The sequence below is a fragment of the Poecile atricapillus genome, chromosome W (genome assembly GCF_030490865.1).
Source record: "Poecile atricapillus isolate bPoeAtr1 chromosome W, bPoeAtr1.hap1, whole genome shotgun sequence".
NCBI classification, from domain to species: Eukaryota; Metazoa; Chordata; class Aves; order Passeriformes; family Paridae; genus Poecile; species Poecile atricapillus.
The window spans coordinates 59,523,969-59,551,209 of NC_081288.1; positions in this window are offsets into that span (position 1 = coordinate 59,523,969).

The following is a 27,241-nucleotide window of genomic DNA, read 5'->3' on the forward strand; positions in this document are numbered from 1 at the left end:
CAATGAGGCCAGGTTAAAGAGGTTCTGTCCAGTTCACATACAAGGATTTTAAGAGTATTATTGCTATTTTTCAGGCTGTTGGACTGTTAAATAGTTAATTGGATTAATAATAAGATCATACATAATTGTACATTATGTTCCTTTTATTTTTTAAAGATTTTGAGTGCAATATATAAACTGCTTGAGAAGAAAGCTGGTTTTTTTTACTGTTTTCACACTTTGATTAAAAATAATCTGGAGCAATCACATGAAAAATGAAAATTTTAGAACAGAGAAATTAATTAAAGTCATAGTTAGGTAAGACTGCAGCTGTTCTTAGCTCTGCTCTCATGCACTCTCTGTACCTGAAGATATAACAAATTTTTTTTATATTTTTCTTTGACAAGAAGGGTTGTCTTCCCAGCAAATATTGACCACTGAAATACAAACTTAGGAAGGCAGATAACTAAGACCTCTAGGTCAACAGAGCATGCATGTGGCATCACAGGAACAAATGTGTACCTGTGAATGAACTTGACCATCTGCTTGACCTTTAATACAAGGTAGAGGAAACTGTCCATCACTACCCTCAAAAGTTTTGCAAAGATCTCTTTCACATGGAAGGAAAGAAGGGAGTTTTACAAAAGAGGAGGAAGGAAAGAAGGAAAGAAGTTCAGAGCCGGGTTCTGAAGTGAGTTCTGTGCAGCATGTGATGATTTTCATGCATAACACTTGGAGTTGTGATTTTATATATCACAAACTAAGAAGAGTTTGTCTAGGTCAATGCTTTGTTGAAAAAGACTTTTAAGGAGCAGCCAGAGGTTGAAGGATTGTAGGTGTTCTTCTGCAGTAATATGCCAAATGGCACAGTGAGGCTTCAGTGACAGGCCTTCAGCTGAAGCAGAATAAATATTGAAAGAAATTTTGTCTTAAAAATTTTGTGTAATGTTGTCACTCTATTGGGAATGGTGAGAAGAATGACACAGACGCTCTTGGAGTCGATCAGGAGAATTTCTCTTGGTTTATTACCTCAGATCTTTTTTTATAGACCGATACGTGAATGTACAGAAAAGTAAAACTCTTATTGGTTAGTAAACTAACACATCACCATCATTGGTCAGTGGTGTACACCACCCCTCGACCTTCTCTTGCAAGAAAACAAGGAACAGACAAACAGCACCTGCAAGGCTGTTCTCTATCTCTGAGGATTGTTTTAATTCCTCCTTATGATTTCCCAAGCCACTTTCTCAGGCAAGACTGAGAAAGATATGCGGCCTGCCATTCCACAGGCACTGTGCTCCCTGCTTCATAGTTAGCATCCATATAATGTTGGTGAGTGAGATAAAAAAAATAGTAGGTGAACTATATGATGAGTATCACTCAAAAGGGAGAAGTGAATACCTCATTTCTTTCCAGAAGTGTATAAGGTCACTTTGCACAGAAAAACACTTTGGAAGAAAGCTGTTTTCCAGCAGTGAGCAAAGTGATCTTCTTCCTTATTAGTCATTTGAAATTTTCAGCAGGTTTTTTATGTTGGGACTGCTGTACAAATTACCATGAGTTTTAGAGGCAAAAAAACCCACAAACATAAAATTATATTATGATCATATTTTGAAACTTTTGAAATACATCAACATACATTATGGGCTACCTAAAAACAAAGACACTAAAGATAAATAATTAGCACATTTTTCTACTCATATTAAATTGAGGATCCCTCACTTAATTTGTTGCGATATGATTTTTATATCAGCTGCCAAGAGACAAAAGATCTGTTCATGAAGAAATAGATAGATATCTCAGTTTTGCAGGTTTTCAAAAAATAATTACACGTGGTAAGAACAAGAACAATAATAATATAAAAAATGAGTACCATTGTATTTGAGATGATAGCACATATGCAGTTTGATAACTACAGTGATGGTAGTTTGTAGTGCAGCAAAAGTTAAATTTGAAAAGTAGAGTTCACAGATTATTATAGAGCTCTTTTGTAGAGTAAGAGTGATTAGAAAATGTTTGGACAGTTAAGGAAGCCTTGTAAATATTCATAATATATCTATGAAGGGATTTAAATTGCTTGAATATTAGTCAGAATACAAATTTCAAAACAGACAAAGGAAAGATGTTAAGCACTGCCTGCTAATTTACTTGGCAAGTCCCAAAATCATAAGCTCTTTTGAATTATGTCTCAAGAAATAAACCATATACTGGTAGTTTGAATGTATTGAAAACCAGAAATACTGACTTTTGATCCCACAATAGAGAAGGACATGTAGTTTTTATAATTCCATTCTATGCCTTTATTTTTGTTTCCATCTTTGAGTTGTGGGCAGCTGTTCAACACACTTTCTTATGCAGGATTCCTCAGAGGAAGTAAAAAAGAATAAAACATGCAAAATGTGAAAGAAATACTGAATATTCTGAACAAAGTTGTTTGTTCCTTTCCTCCTCACAAAGATATCTTTCTTCAGTCCTAGATTAGTGTGCTTTAAGCTGGTGTATAAACCTAATTAGAATTAGGTTGTCGTATTTGTGTGCACTGCTACCCTTTATCCAATACATGTTCTTTGTCCAGAAATTACCAATTTTTAATTATTTTTATGCAGTCTAGGTACAGACATTCTCAAGCTTTTAGACCAGGTCTTCTCTTTTCATCTGTAGTTTGGATGCTCTCTTCCTTTGCTTTTGCTAGATAAAACCTGTTTCTTCTGAAGGAGACTTTGTACAGACTTTGTCTGTGTGGAGAAATAGCAGTGGCATTTGGTGAGTCAGTGGCCACCACAGCCAAACTGAGATCCAGACAAAGCCTTTGACATTATCTTACTCTTATCCTTCCATCTTCATTAGCACAGAATGAACGTGTTAGCTGGAACAGATGTGAGGTGTGGGAAAGGAGCAGTGAGGACTCAGCAGAAATGAAGGCTACCATTTGGAATTTCTTCCTTTTTTTACTGAACACCTTTGGTGTGTTATGAGTAAGGAGTTATTTGCAGCTTGAGGAAAAATAAAAGAACCATGACAGTGCAATGGTCAGTTGCAAAACAAAAGATAGAGCAATACTCATAGAGTATTACTTTATCCTCAAAGTCCCATCTCCTCAAGCTCCTTCCTATATTCAACAGAGAAAAAGAAAATTCTCTAAGGGACAGCTTGGAGTGGTGACAGCTCTAACATTGTTATGAGCAGTCTTACCCCATTAATAGTCTTCCTAAGCCAGAGGTCTCTTGGTGAATATTCTGTAGTGATGATAACAATAAGGTTTAAAAGTACTTCTCTGACATACCTTCGCAAGATTAGTCATATGTATTGCAGAATATTCAGTTGTGGAGTTTAACAACAATGAGCTTTATATGTCACAAGAGACCTGCATGAACCTACTTCAGCATGAATTAAGCCCACAGTTTTTATTCTAGTCTTAAATAACACTGTAATAGTTTTAATCTGGAGTGCCCTAATTCCGATAAAAAGGACAGGAAGTTGTGTTTTGAGACGGGTGGGGGTTTTATTGTATTTTTTAAAAAATGGAATGTGTGAATGCAAGCTTTGAATATACATAATTATCTTACCTATTCTTTGTCTCTCACTGCATGCAAAAATTCACCTCTTATCCTCTTAATTTTTGTGAATAGGTGTACCCTCTCAAAAGACCCTCTTTACAAACTATTCCCAGTGGATTCTCATGAGTGAAAAAGAGCTACAGACTGAAACAACTGTATATGCTTTAATTAGACTGGAATAATTCCATTGCTATTTAGTTATTTATTAATGTTGTAGACTTCAGCTGTGTTATCATTAAATACTTGTCATTATAATGAGACTTCATGGAAAAGCAGTTGGACATTCAAGTCAGTTTTTTAGAGTGATACTCAGATAGAAGATAGGCTTTGACAGAATGAAAAACAAGTATGGCTAAAATTTTACAGGTTTTGGGAAAATATTTACCTGTCCTGTTGCTTTGCTTCCTTCCTTTCAAGAGTTTGATTATTTAAAGCCAGCATTTTTAACATAAAAATTATTTAAAAGAAAAACAAATTAGAAAGATGAAATATTCTCAATTGTGTTATGAATTATGATAGGACCTGTAACTTAATGATTACATTTGCTGCTGCTGTCAGTGTCTGCAATGAACAAAGTCCATTAAATCAGTAGGTATGTAGTTGTTATCTATTTGTTGTTCACTGCCTTTCCCTGTCTTAACTAGATTTAGATGTCTATATCCAAAACCAAGTTTGAAGAGACAATTCTTAATATATCATGGACATTTTTTTGCCACATATCAAGATAAATTCTGTTTGGTTATTAGCGACTTTATTTCTTTTATTGCTGTCTTATGAGGAGATTGTGTGTTATTTCAATTTTACAGATGTAGAATGGGTATATATGGAAGTTAAGGTTTACATATTCATTGGTGACATATCTGGTAAGGCAAATGGCATGCACGAATATTTATTTCCAATTACTAACATTCAAATTATTGTTACTCTGCACTGTATGCCAAACCCTGCTATCAGAATCTTATCTGGCTTTTTCCCAGTGCAAGTGATTACCTTCTAATAAGGAGCTCAGTCTACACCAACACTTAATATATTTCAAATAGCTCGATTATAGTTGCATATGCTGTGAAGTAGCAAATAGAAATAACACATTAATTAATTTTGTAATTTCTGTGGATAACACACTGTAGTATGTGGCTGTGTTGAGCCTTGCATAGGAGGTCCTCATTCTCAATGCAAATCCCACACTCTGTGGAAATACAAATAATGGTATCATGTGTGAAGCCTCAGAGGTTGCACAGAGAAGAATACATACCGAAAAATTAATGAACTAAACATGAGAAATTCAAGGAGTTGAACAGTTTCAGAACAGTCAAAAAAATAAAAAGAAAATCAAGCAAGGTTGAACCTATCCTGGCTTCAACAGGGAGATGAAGGAAATCTCAGTTCTAATTCTATTTATGTTTTACAGTAAACGCTAATTGGATTTTAAAGAAAATTATGAGTAAAACCTAGAACCTTGATTATTTCTCTGCTACTGACTGCTCTATATGCAAGCTATCAAGTCAGAAGACTATATTTATTCTTCAATCATTTTCCAGGCTTGTAAAGTCCTGTGCCAAGGGATGTGCAAAGGAGCTGAAAGAACCAGCTCATCTATGATAAACAGGAAATTTTCACAGAGTATGAGATACATAGATCAGATCCCCTGACACGGCTGTGTGAATTTGCTAGCTATTGGTTAAGGAAAAATGTGTCTTTTGGTTGCCTGTCAGAGGCAAATGTGTAACTCCTCCTGCTAGAACAGTCATTGGTTTTTGCCCTTAGCAGCGGGCTCTGTGTGCCCTCTACAACTTACTTTACACCATGCATCAGGAGGGTGACCCCAGGACAAAGCATGAGAGTTAGACCCCATGTGAGGCACCTAATTCATGCCACACAAGAATCCTAAGAGTCCAATGTCACCATCGGACATGAAATGATCCACACAGATGCAGCTTGAGATGAAAGAAGAAGGAAATTTATTTTGTTCTTTCAGTATTTATAGGTTTTTGACAACGACCAGGGATTGGATGGTTAGGTTACCACCTTCCCAACCACACTGGCCATGAGAGACGTCCATCAAAAGGTATATCTTTAATGGGATGTATAAACACCTATGTTTATAGTTACTTTCTTGGGAAAGTGGCTAGAAATTATGAAAACAATATCAAAAGGCCTGATTGTTAGGGTGACAGTCTAACATTCCTCTTTGGTTTCCTGTTTTATCTCTTTATCACTATCTAGTCTAAAACTGAAATCAGCAGTTCTCTGCTCTGCTGATTTCAATGAGAATATTGCCAAGGGATCTATAAACCCAGTCATAGACTTTTAGAAGACCTTTCAACAGTTTCAGAAATTTGGGCTTGTGCCATTTAGAAACCAGCTTCAATGGGATATACAAATCTGCATAAGATCCTCATTGCACAATGGCCTGAAACCTGTAAGCACAAAACATGTATAGAATATCCAGTCAGAAGTTCATATTCTGTATATTATGTAATAAATGGTAGTTTTGTGAAAATAACTTAAAAAAAGGAAAATAAAATGGGGAAAAAATGAAGAAATAAAGAAAAATGAAAGAAATAAAAGCTTTGTGTGTATAAATTTTAAACCAAAGTATCATGAGCTACTGCTTTAATTGACTTTACCTGTAACTTTTTCAATACTGCCATAGAAAGCATACTAATGGAGAAAGAGATTTCTTAAGAATTTAGGGGCAGATTCCAAATGTTTTTCATTTTATAGAGTCATTTATAACACTTCAAAGGGCAGAAATATTCTCAAATTTTAGAGGCAATTTCTCATTTAATGTTGTATTGCCAATATATTATAGATGCATATGGTTGAATAGAAAATAAATATTAAAGCTGCACTTCTCATCCTTTCCACAGCTCAAGTGACATTGTCAGCAGATTATTTCAGAATTAATTGTTTGAGGCTCATACGAAATAACATAATGAAACTAGATCCTTTTTATCTACTCTTTATGAGATTATTTTTTCCACCAAAAAAAAACAACATCTCTTTAGTGAGCTGAGTAATAAATGGTGCCCAGATTAAGAGGAAATAGTGTAACAGGTTTTCTACATTTCTCATTTCATCTTTCTTTTTTCTGGTTGGTAACTTCAGTTTAATGATACTTTGTGATACATCATAGGGTAAAAAATGTTGGATTTGAAAAACAGCAGGAAGTTTTAATGGGCCTGCAATTTAGTAGCAGCAACAATGTACTATTCTCTATAAATGACCTTTTTTACATGTTGGGAATTGAGCCCTCGGTATGTCCTTGATAAATGAAAAACACCTCTGGCATGAGGAGACCAACAGACAGTGCCTCAGATATTTTAAATGATAATTGCCACAGCAGGCCATCTCACAACAGAATGAAGACCAAAATTTGTAATCAGTTTTATAAACGTGTTATAAGGGTATTTGACAGCTACTTTTATTTTACCTTTATTAGATGGCTGCCTTCATGGGGGAAAAAAGCAAAGTCCAGGTCTACAACTCCATCATTCATCTTTTGAAGCCACTTTAATAGGACCGTGGTGATATCATATAATTTACCAGTCAGCCGCTGGTAACTTCATAAGAACTTTTCCCTGGGGGGCTGCTGGATGCTGAACTGCTGAGTCTGATCACTAACAGTACATTACTAAGTGGATGAAAGTCATAGAATTAGATGAGAGCATTTACAACGCCATTTGGTCCTTGCTGTTTTGCAACAAGGATCCCTATTGTGCCCAGTGCGTGAGATCATGGAGAGAGAAGATAGATATTTAGAGTAACCTCTCCATTCATGAGCCAGTGTTACTGCCTGCATTCCCATCTGAAGAAAAAACACTCATCAACTACAACATTTTAGGCTTGTAAAAGATTGCAAAAGTGGTCAAGGAGCAGAATGGATTTTAGCTTTCTCTCTTTCATGGCAGGAAATATTTAAAAGAAAGGAAGACAGAGAAATTTTTATAACTTACATGTATCTACAAGTCTATGAATATAATAATTCAGACACAAATTTGATATAGAAGTAGGTATTTCAAGGAGCAGAATGTGTGACTCTTGGGATTAATTATTTTTTAAAATGCCATTTATTGTTTGAATTACAGCAAGAAGTTTAGATAGTAATATATCCAATTTTAATTAGATTGCAATTTAAATTGGGGTCTTCTACCAGAAAGCAATCAAGGAGCACTTATAAGAGGGAAATCCTCTTGGATTTTAAGGTCCCCTCAACATCCCTTTCCAGTATAGACTAAAGGATGCTGCTACACTTATGTCACAGCCAAACCAGATGCATACCTCTTTATTTGAGTTCAGAATGCAATGTCAGACATCATATAGAGTAAGAAAGAATCAGTGAGTCTTCATGTATTTCAGAAAATCACAATCCAAACAAAACAATGTCTTTAAACCTGTTCAGTTCATAGAATGTCACCTTTGGCACTTGATATTAAAATCAACTATTGGAAACCTTGCCTTCCCAATGCAAAACCATTATCTTCAATATTACGTAGAAAAATACAAAATAAGCTTGTTTTAGCAACAGTGGCACGTTATTGAGTGTGGAGGTTTTTTGTAAATATTTTCTGTGTGCTGTATCATTGATCTCAGTCTTGTAAATGTTAACTATATTATTACTGTGAAATAAATGGGCTCAAGTCAAAATTTTTATATGTGACTTCCTTAAATTAGGAACGTTTGTTTTGTGTTTACAAAATTTCAAAACTTTTACAGAAATTACAACAGCTGTATTATACCATAGGTCTGACTGCAGCTCTATGGTATAAATAATAATAATAATAATAATAATAATAATAATAATAATAATAATAATAATAATAATAATAATAATAATAATAATAATAATAATAATTCTCATTGATCTTCCACATTCCTCAATACCATGAGAAATGATTCATGCTGATATTTGACTGGCACTTTTGCCTGCATCTGTGGTGAAAATTCTACAGCATATGACTTTTTATTTTTAATCTTATGTCTGTAAGTTAATGTTGGAAGTCCCTGAAGGAGCACAAAGAACTTGTGTGGAACACATTATATAAGTACATGCAGGTTAGAAATGGAAACAAGTTCACATGAGTTTATTGACCAGAAGTCTCTGCCACCATGATATATAGCTTTAGAATTGAACTCTATAGATCATTTCATTTTCTGTCACTGTGTAGTTCAAAGTTTTTCAGGTCTCTTGTGGAAAGAAAGACATAACCCCTTAAATCTTTGTAGCTGAGACATTGATGTTTCTCATTCAGAAAAATGACCTTGGGATATAAATGAAAATGAGATGCAACTGCTCATCTCAAGAGGTTATCTCAGGGCCTACAATGTGAAACAGATTTTTTTAAAGATCTGTTTTGCTAAAAAATAACAATATATTTATTAGCTACATACTGTAATGAATATATATCATATGATATTTATATCAGTCCTATTACAAACAACATTGAGGGACAAAGTGTTGGAAGAAGCCTTCTCATTCAGATTAGGGGAAAAAACAGACGTGACCTTGCCCTTAAAAGCCTTATCACAACACTGGTGTCACAAGCTCAAGCTTTGTGTCTGCATAGAAATGTCTTGTAATAAAAGTTTCGAAATAGTAGGAATTTGAGAACTGTTCACATTCTTTATTGTGGGACCATTATCCAACACATTTTTAGAACTAGTCTTCATTTTCGCTGATTTGTTGTTTTAATAAAGATACAAAAAAACTGGGAAGAACTTTTCTCTTTGATAAATTGGTACATCTGTGTGAGTTATGGACACACATTATAGCACTGAGAAATTACTCATTTTGTCTGGTAGGCCTCAGTAAACTAACATAAGGTTTTCTGATATTAGCTTTCATTTGGGTATGGTAAATATGAAAAATTAATTTCTTCTCCATAGCTGCCATTTTCAGGTAGAATCCAGGAACCCTATGATTTACATACATGCTCTAATTTCTGAATAGTGACTTTAATTAGAATTATTAACTCAAATCCAGTGCTAAAAGGGGTAGCATAACTTTCCCCTCCATGTGTTATTTGGATCATTCCTACTTGCACTAATATCAACATTAAAACTCCTGTTGATTTTCCTGAGAGAGAGATGGGCCCCATTTACTGCATACTCAAGATCCTAAAGGATCTTTTAAAACCTTCAATAAAGCAAGCCCCTGTTGTACTGTGGCTGTTTAATTCTGTTAGAATTATTCCCTGAGTAGCACTACACTGCAAAACATCTTTTTTTTCATTTCAATTTCTTTTTTCTCATACCAGTTTATTGCTTTTAAACTTAAATTCCCTTTTCTTCATCTTTCATAATCAGCTTCAATGTCTTCTTAGGCTAGCACTCAAATTTACTGAGGGCAAGCAGCAGGCAGTGAAACAAGGGCAAACAAAGGAGTAGAACATGGAAATTACTGTGAAAAGACATGTTAATTCAAATAGTTTTAAGTTATTCAGATGCATCTACTTTCATTTTTATATGGCTCTGGACACTAAATACTTGAGCTAGCTGAGTGTTATGGTCATCACTTTCAGTAGTTTAATATACCTTAACATTGCTATCATTTCCCCTGAGAGGCACAAACCAAAACCTCACAGAGATAAATTACTGAAGTTTGAAAATAATTAAAATTTTCAGTTCTTTCATAAAACAAATTTAATCTTCAAATATACACATTTTATCAAGTAAAATAAATGTTTGTTTACATTAACCAAATCTTATTTCCTCAGCTTTATTTTTTAGTAGCAAAGATAACAAAGAACTCATATGCACCCATATATATAACATATATAACTCATATATACCTAGGCACATAACTGGGTAAACACAAATGTGCATTTTTCAAACCACGTGTGTTGTGTATGCAATATATATTCTGCCCTAATAATGCTCCTTCCTTTGCAGTTTATAGCACCATCTGCAGATTGTCCTCCAAATACACAGTATGTGGCATGACATACCTGTCAATTCTCTCCTCCACATGCTCTGAAAAGGGCAATGAATACTGGAGAGAGAGTTAACTTGAAATGCCTAAATTCCTTTGAAGGAATATAACTGAAAGGACTTGACAGTACATTCCTGATTAGACCTTTCCACCTGAACCCATTCTTCATTTTCTTTCTGCTGGCATTGGTTTTTATTGTAAGGGGATAGCTTTGTGCAAGCTACTGTGCAGAGCTAGTGAGCAACTAAGGCAAGCTGTGCAGCTACAGTGAAGTGAACAAAATTATAGTCTATTAAACTATGTCTACATATGGGATTAGCTGGATGATAATTAAGCTTTCCCTGATTCTAGATGACAAAACCTGTCAGCAGGTCCGGATCACTGTTTTTAAAGTGGTGGTGTTTGTAGTGTGGAGAGTTGAAGAGCTCCATCCTTTTGTGAGATGCATTCGTTTCCTGTCTGGATCAGGGATGAGGGGCCTGGGTCACTTGCACTGAAACACACACTGTATTGACACTTGCAGTATTTTTCTCCAGAGGCAGTGTAAGATCTGGAGAGATGGTTAGTAAAAGGGAACACAAAGCCACACAGCAGGAATGTTGCAAAGCACTCCACAACTGCATGAAACAGAGTTGTGCTTACAGATGCAGTCTGGTAGGATGAGACTGTATGCTACTATGGGAGTATTTCAGAAATCATATATCAGTCCTGTGTTCTTAGGTAACCTGCACAGTGCTCCATAAAAAATATCCCAAAGGGGAGCCAATTTTTTTCAAATATGCCTTAATTTAGCTACAAATGCAGGGAATGACAACACCTGTGTGCCACAGCTCCAGCTGAGGCATTTAACCTGGAACCACTGTGACTGACAAAGGTGAATCTTTTTGAGATTGACTACCAAGGCAAAATCCTCAAAAAGATTCACCTAGTCCTGAAATCTGTCTCTGACACAAGCTAATGCATTACCTAGTGGCTTAATTTTAAGTTCATGGACAAGAGAAGTCATTGTCTTGAATATTTTCTTTGACATTACAGGATATAAGAATACACATCTTAGGAACTGAAAGGCTGGTTTATAGTTTCATCTGTGATAAGTTTCAGTAATGTCATAAGAAACTGTTGGGTTTTTCGCATTTTTTTGTTCTTGAAAACATTTAATTTTCTTGAAATGTCTGATAAGATTTTTTTTTTTCTCCATTTCATCTAGTTGCACTTCAAATTAAATTCTCCTTTAAAGGAAAATTCTTCTGAAAAATAAATAATATTTTATGAAATAAACCCTGATATCACTCACATCACTTAACAAAGTCTTATGCAATTGGAGCCATTGGATCTGAAAGGAAAATCCAAGTCAATGTCAATGATTTTCTTTCTACTATCAGGCTTCAACAGTTATCAGAGTTTCTGTAAATAAAAACTGTCCTGTCCTTCATCATATAATGTCCGAGTATTATCTTCAAAAATTAAGAATAAAATGTCCTAAGACTACCAGCAATCTGCACAAAGTAGTGTCACCATCAACAGGTTATATCATATGGGTCACATGATGGGTCAGTATTCAGGTTTGACAGTTTTATTACGGTTTACAAGAATATTGTTATCTAATGTAAGTTGTCTAAGATTCTTGAATATTTGAAAGCTTGTTGACATTTTCTGCACAGTATATATATTAGAAAATGTATTTTGAATCTCTAAAATCTTGGGGAATAACTATCTTCATTTTATGGGGATATTTATTTGAAAATCTGTGATAACAAAGAAAGAGTAAGCCAGGCTGGTTTTGCATAGTAGGTGAAAACACAAGGTAAAAATAATGTGATGCTTCTTTTTGTATTGGTGTGATGGCAACTGCACCCCCTCAAGTTTAATTTTGGGAATCCTTTCAGTCATTCAATTCACTTTAACAAGTTCATTCATTCAGTCTTAAACGTTCTAGAGCTCGATGCCCTGTGATTAGCTCTACTTTCTTGCGTATGCAAAGGGGAAGAACAGTCAAATAATTTGAAGCAGGCTACAAGACTATTGACATAGGCATTAATGTTACCCATGACAGGATAGGCCCTAGTGATGGTAATCCACAGAAGGCAGCACACAGCACTGAATAACATAAATCCCACTAAACTAAAAACAGTGCTAGAATTCAAACCAACCTAATTCAATCAAATACAGCTGTGCTACAGACTGTCCATAGATTATATTTTGGAAGACTCATTAGAAACAAACAAAATTACGGTGATCATGTTTATTATTTAACATTTGATTCTGTCAGTATTCACATTATGAATCAATTATATATATTTTACAGTCTGTAATAAAAATATGATACCAAGAACAACTGTGGGAAGTTGAAAACTGCATGTTTCTTTTTGAAAATATGTAAACAAAGTTTCAAATTGTGAATACACAAGCTGGACTTCAGGGCTGTTTTTTAAGAATTAGAAAACCTAAAAAACTAGAATGCCTTACTGTGAAGAAAGAGAGAGAGAGAGAAATGGAGAGAGAGAGAGAGGAAGGAACAGACAATTTTTCTCCTTTCATATATGAGAAATGTTCCCATCCACCAATGACAGATATGTGCATTATGGAGAAACCCACAGCACATGACCTGCTCTCAAATGTTGCAGTCAAATAGAATTCAGTATTATATTCCCATTATTGACCTTAACTGAAGGTACATCCTTGAGGATGCAGCATGACATTGATGTGATAGAGAATGGGGAGTCTTAAAAAGATTTGTTAAGATGATTTGGTCATGCTTGTCAAATCTCAGGCATCTCTGACTCATTTCATTATTTTTTTATTTTACATTGAATCCTGAGATGTTTTATATTGAGTGCTAGGATGGAGGACTGAGTACTACGATGCAAATTTAACCTTGCGCAAGATGGCCCAGCCCTGCGGAGGTTGGAAATGTTTCCTGAACCGTGAATGTGTACGTGTGATTGGTACTCACTCTGCCTCACGTTGCTGTCAGTTCTCCAGGGCTGCTCAAGTGTGACTGCAAAATCTGTCCTAAAATTTTGGAGAAATAATCTCTGCATGTGCAAAAATATGTATAAAATTAAGAACTAAACCAAATTGTAAGTCCTTGGAACCTTGCCACCAGCAACAGATCATTGGTAATTCATTGATAGAGAATTCTTTTTTTTTGGAAATTAATTTGTGTGGTAGTAGGAGAAATTGCATAATTACATACAATGTCTCCCAAGTTATTTACTATTGAAACAGATTCTTTCCAAATATCAGTGCTTTTAGATGTTATCATAAATTAAGTGTTTAATAATACACAAAATAAATAAAATATTAAATCTGTTTAATATAGACTTTAGTATATTAATTCAATAGACTTTTCATCAGCCAGTATTTCCAAAAGAAAAGAAAATCCTGCCAAATGTAAGCAGTATAGACAGTATATGCTCATACAGAAATAATTTGCACATACCTGTCTTTAACATTCATTACCTTTCCCTATGAGTCTGTCTATATTACTGCAAAATAGATCATAAACAGACACTATTTCAGCCTAACTCAAAAATCATAAAAAATTGGTTTGATTAAAATCAGCCTTCCATAACTAAAGAAGGCATATGAATCAGTGTGGTGGGGACTGCCAGTTGCCAAGCCATTCATTTGCTCACTCCCCTTTATCAGCAGGACAGGAGGGGGAAAAAAATGTGAAAAGGGTCATGGGTTGAGATAAGGACAGGGAGATCACTCACAAATTACTGTCACAGACAAAACAGACTAAACTTGGGGAAATGTATTTAATTTGCTGTACATTAAAAATAGAGTAGAATAGTAAGAAATGAAAACAAAATTAAAAACACCTACTCCCAGCCTGCTTTTCTGCTCAGACTCAACTGCATTCCTTACTCTTCTAAGTCGTCTCCCTGAGTGTCACAGGCAAGAAGGTAATGAGGGTTCTAGTCAATTCATAAACTTTTGACTCTGTCACTCCTTCCTCATCACACTCTTCTCATAATCCTGTGTGGGTTCCTCAACAATGGAATAGAGCCCTTCATTAATTTCTTCAGTGTGGATCCTTCCCACCAGCTTCATGAACTGCTCCAGCAAGATCCTTTCTGTGGTGTACTCTTCTACAGGAAAGGTTTGGGTTGCCTACACAACTACAGCTCCTGACAGAAGACCTGCTGCTGTGTTCCTCCATTGGCCTGGCCTTCTCCACAGATTGCAGGAGAATCTCAGCTCTGGTACTTGAAGCACCTCCTCTCCCTCCTTCCTCATTAACCTTGGTGTCTGTAGGGCTGTTCACCTCTTTTTCCTCTCTCTCAACAGCTACACAACATTTTTTTACCCTTTCTTAATTATGTTACCACAGATGGGGCATCAGTTTGGATCCTGGACTCAGTTTGGTCCTGTTTTGGGGCCTTTTGGAGCTGGCTGGAACCAGCTGCATCCAACATGAGGCAGCCCCAGGCTTCTTCTTGCAGAAGCCACTCCTTCTGCACACTGTGCTACCAAATCCTTGCCAAGTCAACCCAATACAATGAGTTCAACAACAAAAGGCAGTAAAAGGCATTTCACTGAATCCTGTGTGACCTTCTACAGGCTTTTTCATTCTGCAGTTTTAAAGCTTTACTGTAAAGCATCAGCAAAACTGACAGTAGCAACAGCAATAGCCAAATCTTCTGTGGAAATGATTGTCCAAAATGCTATTAGGAAAACCAAAATTAGTATTCTGAAAGTATTTCCTTGATTTATTCTTCTTTAGAAAGACAGAAAAATACAAAAAAATTGATGTAAATTGCTTTTCTGGAATGAACATGCATCACATATTTTACTTCACTTATGGCAATACAAAAAGATACGGAAAGCAGTCATAGAAGTCTGCCATCTCTTTTTTTGAAAAATCAAAGCTCTGGATAAAGCATCTGAAAGGGCTGTTAATAAATGTTTGTGTCATATGGGACAGTATGAGTACTTTTCTGGAAGGCCACTTGTATAAACCTAGTGAAACTTCCCTAGATTCTACCTGTTCAGATCTCCCTATCAGAGTGTCTGTCTCCAACACATGGTAGGAGACAATTTCATGTTCAGCCTCCAATGCTGTTCTTCTCATGGAAGTAAAAACTCACACTCAAAGATGAGAGAAAAGTTACTGCCAAAGCTGTCATTGTCAAAATAAAAGAAAACCTAACAAAACACACAGTATGGAAGTGAAAAAATCTGAGCAGTAGTTATTGCGTATAGCTGCATCTAACAGAAATTGGGTTGTGGACTAGGAAGGCAAGAGATGATAATTCACTGGTTTCTTCAGCTGCAACTATTTTTTGTCTGTAAGGTTTTTGGTTTTTGCTTTTTGCTTTTTCTTTTTGTATAATTCTTCCTCAAAAGAGAGAGATTAAATGGGAGGTTGTCTTCTGAAAGAAGTATTTGGGTTTTTTTCAATACTTCATTGAAGTAAAATATCTCCAAAAAAATTATTTGATCCTAGACAGGTAAAGGAGAAAATAGAGGAAAAAAAATCCTTCATGGAATCATCTTCATTGATATTCAACTACCAATGAATGAGCACACCCTTTAATGCTGTTTTTCTGAGAGATGAGAAAGTTTGTGTGTTTGAAATGAATTTAAATGTGATGCCTTAGTAAACAAGCAGCAAAGGTAATAAGCTCCCTTGGCCAATTGTGTCTGGGAAAATGTCACATGACATAACAAGTTCAAATATTGTTTCTAAAGCAGACATTATATTAAAGAATTGTGGTATTTACTCAACTATTCTCTCTAACAGTAGAATCTGTTTCAATGGTAGGAGCTTCATTTCAGGGAGCTGGGCAATATGAGAGCAAGCAACTCAAAGAATTCTATCCTTTAAATCCGTGCAAGATATATTTCTTATGTGTTACCATTTAAAATGGTGAAAGATTCTGCTATGAAAGCTAAGTGATTTATTACCTTGATATGGAGCACAGGTGAACATATTTCTTCCTTTTTCACTGATACCATTAAGAAGTATTGCTTCATTTATCTTATATATTCTACCTTCATTTATCTTACATATTTTACCTTCAACACTTGTTAGCAAGCTGCAATACAAACTTCTTAAAGAAACTTTTGATACTCAAATAATGAGATTCCTCTGTAAAAAATACAGTTGCAGCGACTCTGATACATTGTTTTTTCCCACTCCATTTTTAGGAAGAATATTAAAAATTAATTAAAAAATAAATTAGTGAATAATCTTGAAAGAAAAGAAACACTAGGCCCCCTCTTACTAACTCTCCTCTCTTTATATGTAAATAAAGTAAAAGCATTTTTATATGTAAACAAACTTTAAAATTTCTTAGTTGATAGTTTATGATAGTAGATGAAAATACTTCCTACTTCAAAGTTTATGATATTGAATGATAAATTATATTATTTCTTGACTCATATGGTAAATAAATAAATTAGTAGTACAATTAGGCCATGGGAAAAAAATAACATCAAAATGAGACATTACAAGAACCATTTGAGAAAAGTATTAAAAACAATCTGATTTTAAAATATGAGAAAACAATCCTCCCCTTGCCTCCCCCAAGATGTCAAAAGTTGCAGCTAAGCTCCTTGGGGCAAAGGTTCAAAACTCAGCAGAGATTGCTTTATATAAAACAAGTGTTTACCAGGCTGAAAGACATTCTCTGTGCATTTCTATGAATGGCTTTCAGTGAAGTTGCAATAACAGCACACATACATGGAGCTAAGAAATCCAAGGGGGGGGAAAAAAGAAATATATATGTTAGCTAATGTAAAGTCTAGAAGCCAAAGTAAAATAAATTGCAAGATCTGCCTTCTTTTCCAGCTTTGTCACAGGACTCGCTACAATCTGTGCAAATTAATTAAAATACAATTGTTTCTATTATTGAAGGCAAAGATTGAAAAGCCAAAAAGTGTCTTTTAAACAAAAAAATGTTTCTCACCATCCTTCCATGTTAGTTATGTTACATATCAATCCTAGCTGTCACTTTGATTCTTCTAGGTATTCCTGATAGTTCCAACCAATAACAGTCTGTATGTCTAACAAAGTGTTTCTGCTTCATTATAGAGTCATCTTGCAATTCAGATTTTTCTGAGGAACCAAGAGCTTTTCTCTGAACTACCTCATATATGTTTTTAATTGGAAAAAGAAGTTTGAATAAGCAGCATGTGTTTCTTTCCATTTGGATGTGTCATGTAAGTTAAAATGACATAAAAATATTACTGTGATAAAAATTATGTTAGTAGCAAATTTTGTTTTCCAAACAGTTAAATGATTTCAAGCAAGCGGCAGCCACACTTCTGCTGTGCTTATGATTTCCAGGAATTGATGAAGAAAATAACTCTTAGCAGAGAGTCTAATTTTTTTCATTTGCAAGAAATCTCATGCACATTTTGTTGAGGAATACATCTGGTCCGGGTAGCTGGGCTTGAAGCTGCAGATGGAGATGCAGATTGGGCTTGGGTGGGAGCCCGAACAAGAGACTGTGAACTGTCAAATTTTGAGATAACAAAGGGCATGAAAACTGGTGACATCAGCCAGGTGAATGGACACTGGGACACACAGCTGAAGCTTGGAATTGCTGATCTTTTGGTAACAGAAGAGATAAAAGGGAGTGACAGACAGCGATCTGGTTGGACATGGAGAAAGGCAGGAGAGGGGCCCCAGGAGCAAGAGTTAGACCTGTGAGGATATAAAAACCATGGGATTCCTTTTTTGGGGCTCCCTCCTCAGAAGCACCGGCTGGAGCTGTTTCTGTGTCGCTGCACCCTGAATAAAAGGCTTTATGGGACAAGACAGCTGAGACTGTGACGGGAAGCCTGGGGTGGAAGCGGTGAGGGAACCTGGTCTGTGATGGGGTGTGCAGGGAGTCAAGGGGGCTCCCCGGCCACTGCAGCTGCTGCTGCAAAGGGGCTCCGGCCCCAGCAGTGAAATCCTCTGGCCTTGGGAGTGTGCCTGACAGAGAGGCTCGAGAATGGTCAGATTGGGGAGTTTCCTTGGCAATTTAAAATTTCCTTTTTAATTTCATTGTAATTTTAAATGTTTCATGTATTCACACATACATTAGGAGGCACAGCATCCCCATTCCATAAAAAAAGAACCACCATAGTAGAAGGCCAAGACACATAGTTTAACCCACAGAAAAAATTCAATGGTATTACCAAGGCCTCTGCTATATTGGTAAAACTTACTCATGAAAAATTTTGTACTGACCCCAACAAGTGGACCATGTCCTCTGCTACAGAGAAATGGCATATTGTATGGAATATCATTTTTGATGAGTTAGAGAGAGTTGTCCTGATTATCTCGCCTACCAAGTCCAACCCCAGCCTGATGGTGAAGGGGGCAGTGTTGGTGAGAGAGTGCTGATGATATGCCAGCACTGCTCAGTAGCAGCCAAAATGCTGGTGTGTTACCAGCTCCTTTGCAGCTACTAATACAAAGAACAACACTATGTGGGCTGTTATGTGGAAAATCCTAATCTCAACCAGACAAAATTCACACCTCCTGTCCCAAAATCTTAGAATAAATGACTCTACCATTCTTCCTGCACGGAGTTGAGTTCATCAGCTCTCTTTTGATATGACTGGGATTTTATCTGGGACATAGAGGATACTGCTTAAACTTTTACTAAATCAGCATGCTAGGCTCATTTACCTTTTTCATTATGAGCAGCACGGATTTAAATTAATTTTTCATCCTGAAAACTTTTGCTAATTTTTGTTAAAACATTAAAGTTGCTACTGCCTGACAACTGTGTTTGGCTTCTGCAGTTCATGTACATGACTAGCAGATATTTTTTTATATCAGAAGTGAGTGGAAAATATTTAAAAAAAAATTAAAAATCCACTCTTCTTTATGAAAAACAACCAGAATGTTTGTAGAGTTAATCTCTCACTGTGAAAATGTAAGACCTTGGCTCACTCGGTATGTGGCAAACCTCCAGAAGTCAACATGCACTTTGGAGGTGAACCCTTCAAGCTTAGCTCCTTGGTATTGATTGTGACATTTTCTTGTCAGCATGAACATCCAATATCCAACACAGGCAATATTTCTCATTAAGTTGTATAGACTATGGACAGCACAAACTTAAACAAATGTGCAGTGTCAGAGCATAGTGTAGCACCTAGTTTTAATAAACTGAAAACAATACAGCTGACAATATTCCCTAATTTTACCTTTGACTTGGTTTACATTTTGTTCCATACAGCATTCCTCCTTTTGTCATTACTTTACCTTCTGCTTTTGTAATATTTCTTTTTTTCCCCAAGTGAGTAGCTTCACAGAAGGTTGACTCACTGAACTAAGCAATAATCCTCTCATTGGCAGCAATGGTCCAGTGGCAAGCTCATCACTAGCAAAGTAAAATTTTTATTGCTATTGCTCTGTTAAGTGCTGAATACTCTTCTCTAGATGTATAATTCAAGTATTAATTCTTCACTAGATTTACAGATTTTAAAGCATGAAGAAATCAACACGATTAGCTAATCCAATGTCTTGCATAGCATAGTGCATATAATTTTGCTTTATTTTTGTAATGCATTCATTACTTTCAGCTATACTATCTCTTTCCAAAAGTCAGCTCTCTTGAATGAATGACATATAAAGAAGAACGTGTTCTGGTCTTCCATAAGTTGTTGCAATGGCTCATTAAATCACAAACCAGTTATACTTCAATTTTCAGTATGTTTCATTTATGAGAAGTCACCTCTGAAACTTCTTTTGGGTAAGCTGAAAAGCATGTCTCTGTTTAGGTCACTGTCTAGCCATGAATACTTTTATCTCTGTTTTATGATGCTATTTCAATCTGCCATCTTTGCTCTAAAGAGGTTTACACAGTCAATATTCAGGTAATGACCTCACTAATGTGGTAATACAATTTCCCTCTTTCTACTCAATAGTCTTTTGCTTGTTGAGACTCAATAGTCTGAAGATATTGTCTGCCATAGGTATGCTCAAAGTGCTTTCTGATTACTCACATTTCAAAGATATTTGAGTTTTCCCACAATTTTTGTTGGTTAGTTAGCTTGTTTTGTGTTTAACTGTCTTAAAGGGTAAGTGAATCTGGTTGATGAATAGCACAGAGTTTTCTGTATAACAGCCAATATTTTTGTTATCCATTGAGTTCACTAGTAATGACTTCGCACTTTCTTCTACAGACTTTCCAGCTACTTGAATATTGTCTCAGAAGTTTCTGAAATTGTGTAAAATGACCTCTCTTTTTTATTCTTTGTTTTTTTTTTTTTCTTGTTTGTTTTTTGTTTTGTTCCGTTTTATTAGTGAATATAGGGGAAAAACCCAACCTCTAACACGCATTCTTACAGAACAGTTTACAGCTTCCTTTAGTAGAAATCCCACTGTCAGAAAACAAAGAAATGGTGATACTGTGGAAACAGTAAAATCAATAATATTCTTCCCAGTGGCTGGTATGGATCTGTGTTTTGGATTTGTGCCGAAGACAGGATTGATAATATAGAGATGTTTTTATTATTGCTGAGCAGGGCTTTCACAGAGCCAAGGCCTCTTCTGCTATTCATACAGCCATGCTGGTGAGGAAGTTGGGGTTGCCTGAGAGATTGGAGAGATACAGCCAGGACAGGAAATTCAAGCTGATCAAAGGGGTATTGCAGATCATATGGCATTGTGCAGTATATAAAAAGGGAGGAAGAAGGAGGAAAAGCAAGAATGTTTTGAGTGATTATGTATGTCTCCGCAAGTCACCATTATGAGTGATGGGACCCTGCTGTCCTGGGGATGGCTGAATAAGCGCCTGCCCATTGGAGACTGAATTAATTCCTTGTTTTGCTTAGTGTGCATGGCTTTTGATTTCCATACTGAACTGTCTTTATCTCAATCCATGAGTTTTCTTTTACCCTTTTGATTCTCTCCCCAGTCTCACTGGTGGGGGAGTGAGCAAGTAGCTGCCTGGAGCTGGGTTGACAGCAGAGGTTAAAACATGACTGAATGTTACTACTTCAAATCTATGTTAAGTCATTGTTGTAACTCCAGTGAAATCTACCAAATCATTTTGTCAATGTTAAAGTACACAATGATTAAGAGCTGTTACACATTTTTGCACCCTCATCTTTCCTTCCAAATCCTTTCTGCTCTTACTTACTTTTGCATTCCATGTAAATCATTCAAAATTACTTCTAATTTGACCTTCCTTTGTATTAGTCTTTGTAGCAAGCAGTAGAGTGAATCTTGCCATTGAACTCTGTAAAACTGTATTTTCACAAATTCATAATAAACCCTGCTTTTGCCAGTACCATTGACAGTGTTTCTGAAAGTGGCCAAGCAACTCATCCACAACATTTCAAAAAATAAGTTTACTTTTGTTTTTGTATTTAACTTTGTTAATAAAGATATCAGATTAGACCTTGCAGAAAGCAGAATCCAATTTAATTTACTTACTAGCTCTGAGGTATTAAGCATAACTAAGTTTCAGGAATCCTGTGTATTCCTTGCAGAGTTAATCTGCCTTTTCAAAGACACAACAAATTAGGCATGTAAAAATCACAGTTTACCAAACAGAGGCATAGAATTATTTTCATAACCTTAGATAAATTTCCAAAAGCTTAGAAGACTATATCTAGTACATATATACATACATACACACACACACACATATATATGTATAGAGGAAGAACAAAAGATGAGTAGAAGAAAAATGATAGAAGGCAAAAACCCTAAAAACCAGAGAAGTCATTTGAATTACAGTATTGGGAATGAGGGAATAACTTTATGGTTTTGTGAAAAAGCTCGACATTGTAGTTGGATGAGATTTAAATTGTAAAAGGCTTTCCATATTAATGGGAAATAACAAGGTTGCTAAATAACATTATGATAGATGTCAAATCAGCAGGTCCAGATAATTCTGCCTGCAATTGCTGTAAAGAGTCAGCTGAGCAGATCTCTTGATCATCAGTGATGATTTTCAATAAGTCTTAGAGCACTGGAGCATTTCCAAAGGGTTGGTATGAAGCTAATGTTATGCCAATATTTTAAAAGTATAAATGGGACATCTAATTATAGGCCTGTCATCCTGACATTGATCCCAGACAAATTATGGAACAAGAGATATGGGATTTGATGAATAACCTATTAAAAGAGGATAATATAATTAATGGCAATCAACATGGGCTTATAGGAAAGACATACTTTTGAACTTGCTTGCACGCTGATCAGGAAAAGCTGTTATTGAACTTGTTTAAGGATGATGCTCATGATCTTGTTTTACTTCCATAGGTCATTTAGTTTCATACTGAGCATGCTGATTAACAAAGAAGAAATTGCAAACACCAACATTATATATACTAAGCTGAATAAAATGTTCTAACATGTAGGTTTTAATGTACTCTATTTAAAAAACAATCAATGAACATGTGTTCTAAAAAAATGCCAGGGGGCTTATTTTTGGTCTTATTTGCAGCCTCAATATAATGGCATTATTGCTGGGAAAAAAATAATAGATAACACAGCAACTGCAGGAGGGATAAATGACGAAAAGGAAAGATTGCTGACAAGCAGTTGAAACCCACCAGATATCAAATATAAAAAAGTATTTATTATAGACAATGAAAATTATATACTTAGGGACAACTGTGTAAAGAACACTTGTAAAATGGGACCTCTCTCCTAAGCATTAAAAGTCTAAAACCTGCAACCTATTATTCCTGGAAAAGTTTAATACAATCCTGGCCTGTGCAGGATTCCACCTCTCTTTCTTGGAATATGAAGATTATCTCTGTACTCCTCAATTAAAAAAAGACATTCATATATTGAAAAACGAGTGCCAAAAAACCTTGAAAACGTATGTAAGTATCAGGAAATAAATCTTACACCTAACCTTAAGGAACTGTTCTAAAAATTTTCTGGTACAGCAATTCCTTTGCCTCTTTTAGCATAGAGAGCATAGCAACAATTCTAGTAAGAAGTCAGCTTTCATGACTAATCCCAAGAAGTTCAATCTGCTTAAGAATCACAAAAGAAAGTAAAATATTCATTTGACCATAAACTGTCTGTACTTAGATTCAGAGCAGAAATATGGCTGTGGAAATATGTGATAACCAGAATCCATTCACCAGACAGCGAAGCTTCTCTTTTTTCTAAAATCATACACTAATTATAACAGAAAGTGTAGTTATGTCATTAGCTGTGGGCTTGTTTGACTGCAGTTATTTCCCCCAGTAGATAACTTCTGCAAGTCAGCACTGATACATCATTCCCACCGATTTTGCTTTTGCTAGGTGCTGTCCTGGGTTATATTCAATTCAATAACATTTATGAGATTTATGTCTGATGACAATCCACTGTATAAACCTAACTTTAAATACTCAAACTTGAATGAATTATTTCCCTGCCCTTTATATCTTCTTACTCATCAAAAATAGAAAGGAGAAAAGAACCAAACCAAGTTAAACCAAGACAAAACAAAAAACAAACAAACAAATAAAAAACCACCACAAAAAAACCAAAAAAACAAAAACCACCACAAAAGAAACCAAAAAAACAAAAAACACCACAAATCCACCACCTAAACAAAACCCTACCTGCAGAATAATTGTAGCCAGTAGTAAAAGAAATAACACAGATGACTTCTTGGGAAACGGATATTAAGAGTGTGATGTGTAAAGTCAGAACTTTCTTCTCAGTTTTGCTTGCTTTCATTCAGCTTGTAACAAATTTCCCTTCATTTGGAATCAAACACACAAAGTATTATATTCCAAATGTTTGTTTTGTATTCTAGAGAACATTGTGTATTTCTGTATTTTAGGGAATAAATAATAGGTGTTCCTCTCTTTTATGACAATAATGCTATGAAAGGATTCAGTTTCACCTGGCTGTCTATGCAATAACCTATTTTGAACTCCTTCTCTAAGACTTCAGCTCTTCTAGCCTAAAATACAGCAGTTGTTTGAGAGCATTCCCAGTCCTTTCTAAGGAATTCCTATTAATAAAAATTAACATTTTATAGCCATAAAATTTTACTTTACTGGGTGCTGACCATATCAGTTTCCACTGAATTCAACGTGATATTAACTAAAGCTCTCAGTCAGGAATGTCAAGGAGAAACATGATTCTGTAGTGCTGACGAATTCAGGACTCTTCTTCATAGCAAACAAAAAAGTACTTAAAGAAATAGCTTCTTCTTTAGGTGCTGATTATTCCACTGCTGTCCTTTGATTTTGAAAACAATAGCAATCTAAATTCCAAAATGAAGAAATCTTGAAAAGTAAGAATAATTTGAAAATCAAGTTTAGCATAAAACTGAGTTTGCTTTGCAGCTCCAATGTTACCATTTTGCACCAGTAGAAGTAATGACAAGTGAAGTTCATTCAAATAATTAGAGGCTTTCCATGTAAGGAGAGCTACTTTGAAAGAGAGAAATCAATAAAAGTCTTACTTTATGAAATACTGTATAAAAGTCTCTCAGTGCTATCAAAATGTGGTGGAGAACTTAAGGGGCAGAAACACATATAAGGACACAATTTTCCAAAGATGCAATGCCAGAGTTAAACTTTCATTGGAGAATGATTTCATAACAAGCAAAAAATACTTTATCCTGCTATTAATTGGCAAAAAACAGCATAATGACTATGAATATAACAAATTACATGGTTCCTAAGTGTTTCACAGATGCACACTGCCAACGTACTGGAGTGTGAAATTAGTGAAGCACTTATACAACATACAGACATTGTGAATATGATTATATCTAAGAGATGATTCTAGTAATGATAACTTGAAGTTCATGCTAGAACAATTACTCATTTTCACCAGGTGATAATGGTGACAATTTTAATGTTTAAGGTCTCTGTGTTGATCCCTCCAGAGTCTGTATGGATGTAGCCAATGCAACCATGCAATAGTGTAGAAACAGTTTATTTTCTGTTGAGAGGGCTAATCTTATCTCAGTTCTGTGTGGTGTTCCTATTGCTAAAGAAATTTCAGTGCGGCACAGAACACTAAGTCATGAAATATATTTAAAGAATAGGATAGAATAGAATAGTTCAGTTTGAAGGGACCTACAAAAGTCATTTAATCCACCTGCAATATTTTGCCCATATATGTGATAGGTCAAATGCTGCTATTATGTGGTACACTGACTGCAAATTTATAAGGTGGGTCAAAATTATGCATGGTCTAAATTGACACAGTGAAGAGTATGAAATGAGAAAAAACATTGAGCTAAAGCTAGATACTGATCATGATGTGTCTGTTTGGATACTTAGGGTCAGCTGCTCCTGAATGAAGACAGATTGTGCGCATACTTCAATTCATGGAAATGTCACTGTTGATCAAACCAAAACCACTTGTATTCGGGAAGGAGCTCAGTTAAGTTTCTTTCTCTTTTTCAAGGGGATCATTCTGGAAGATGCAGGCTCTCTACCCTGTCAGTAAAAGCACAGCAAGAAAACCTACATGGACTGATGTCTTAAGTTTTAGCTTGCATATTTCTCAGATTCTGTAATGCATTGGTCTATAACTTATAACTCTGAACTTCTTATAAAGTGTATACAAGTTCTCTTCACAGGATAGTTAGACAAAAAAATCCTTTTACAGCCTGAGAACCAAGGACACTGTTGCAGCTTCAGGCCCAAAAAGTAAAAACAAGAGTGAAATGAGGAGAGCAATCTGGGAGGATATGAGTTCTTAACCTGAAGCTGGAATTGGACAGTTAGCCCCAATATGTAAATGGACCAAACTTATAGAAGCGTGAAAATGTGTGACTCGTTGTCCATCTTGGGTATAGCCTTGGCCGGGCTCTTGTAGTGCCCAAGGTGTATCCTTTGAAGACCTTTTTAATAAATACCTACTGTTCCTTTAACACTGTCCAGCCTCTGTTCCACGTAGCTTCTCAAGGCATCAGGACAATGCTCTCAGGTACATGGTGTGACTTTTGGGGTGTCCTGCAGAGGGCCAGAAGCTGGAGTCAATGATCCTGATGGATCCCTTCCAACACAGCATATCCTGTGGTTCTATGAATTAAGACCTAGATTAAAAAGAAACAGCATGTGTATGAAGATATATCTTGAATTGTACAAATGAGTTTTGACCTTAACTACAATCTCCAGTATATCTCAAATATATATTCAGTGTAAATGACAGTGCCCTGTGCAGTTGAGCATACCATCAAGCATTCCGAGAGCTCCAGTAGACCAAGTCTGAGTTTTAAAAGAATCCTATTCTCTTGAAATATATAAATCATGACAATGCACAATCACAGTATTTAAAGTTGTTTTTATGCAGTGACTGAATTGACATAATCTCTTATTCTGTCACTGAAGCCAACTTGCATCGAGCTTCTCAAGCACTAATGTTTGAAAGGAAGAAATCCTCCAATATTTATTTTAATATGGGCCAGAAAATATCTTGTTTTTCAGGCAAATGCAATCACAAATACTCAGAGGTGGTTGTCCTAGGCATCTTTAACTTTCTACTCCTTTGTATTGATGTCCTCAAGCAAGAATTCCTAATTTCATTTTTGAACATATTATCTACTGAATTATAAATCTAAAAACACTGGCAACTAGCCTGCAGTAAATTTATTTTAATGTAATCTGAAACTTTTATTTGGATCCTATCTTCCTCCAATGGCAATATAATCACCAAGATAATTTGCATGATTAGCTGGAAAACTCTTTTTCAATACTAAACATGAGTACATGAAAACCCATGTTGGTTTATTTTCTTCTGTATTTGAAAATGAAACTGAAATAATCCTTGTTGAACCTAAGATTCATGAGTCTACAGAGTAAGACCATTTTTAAAAAACATTTGAGGGAGCAGGTG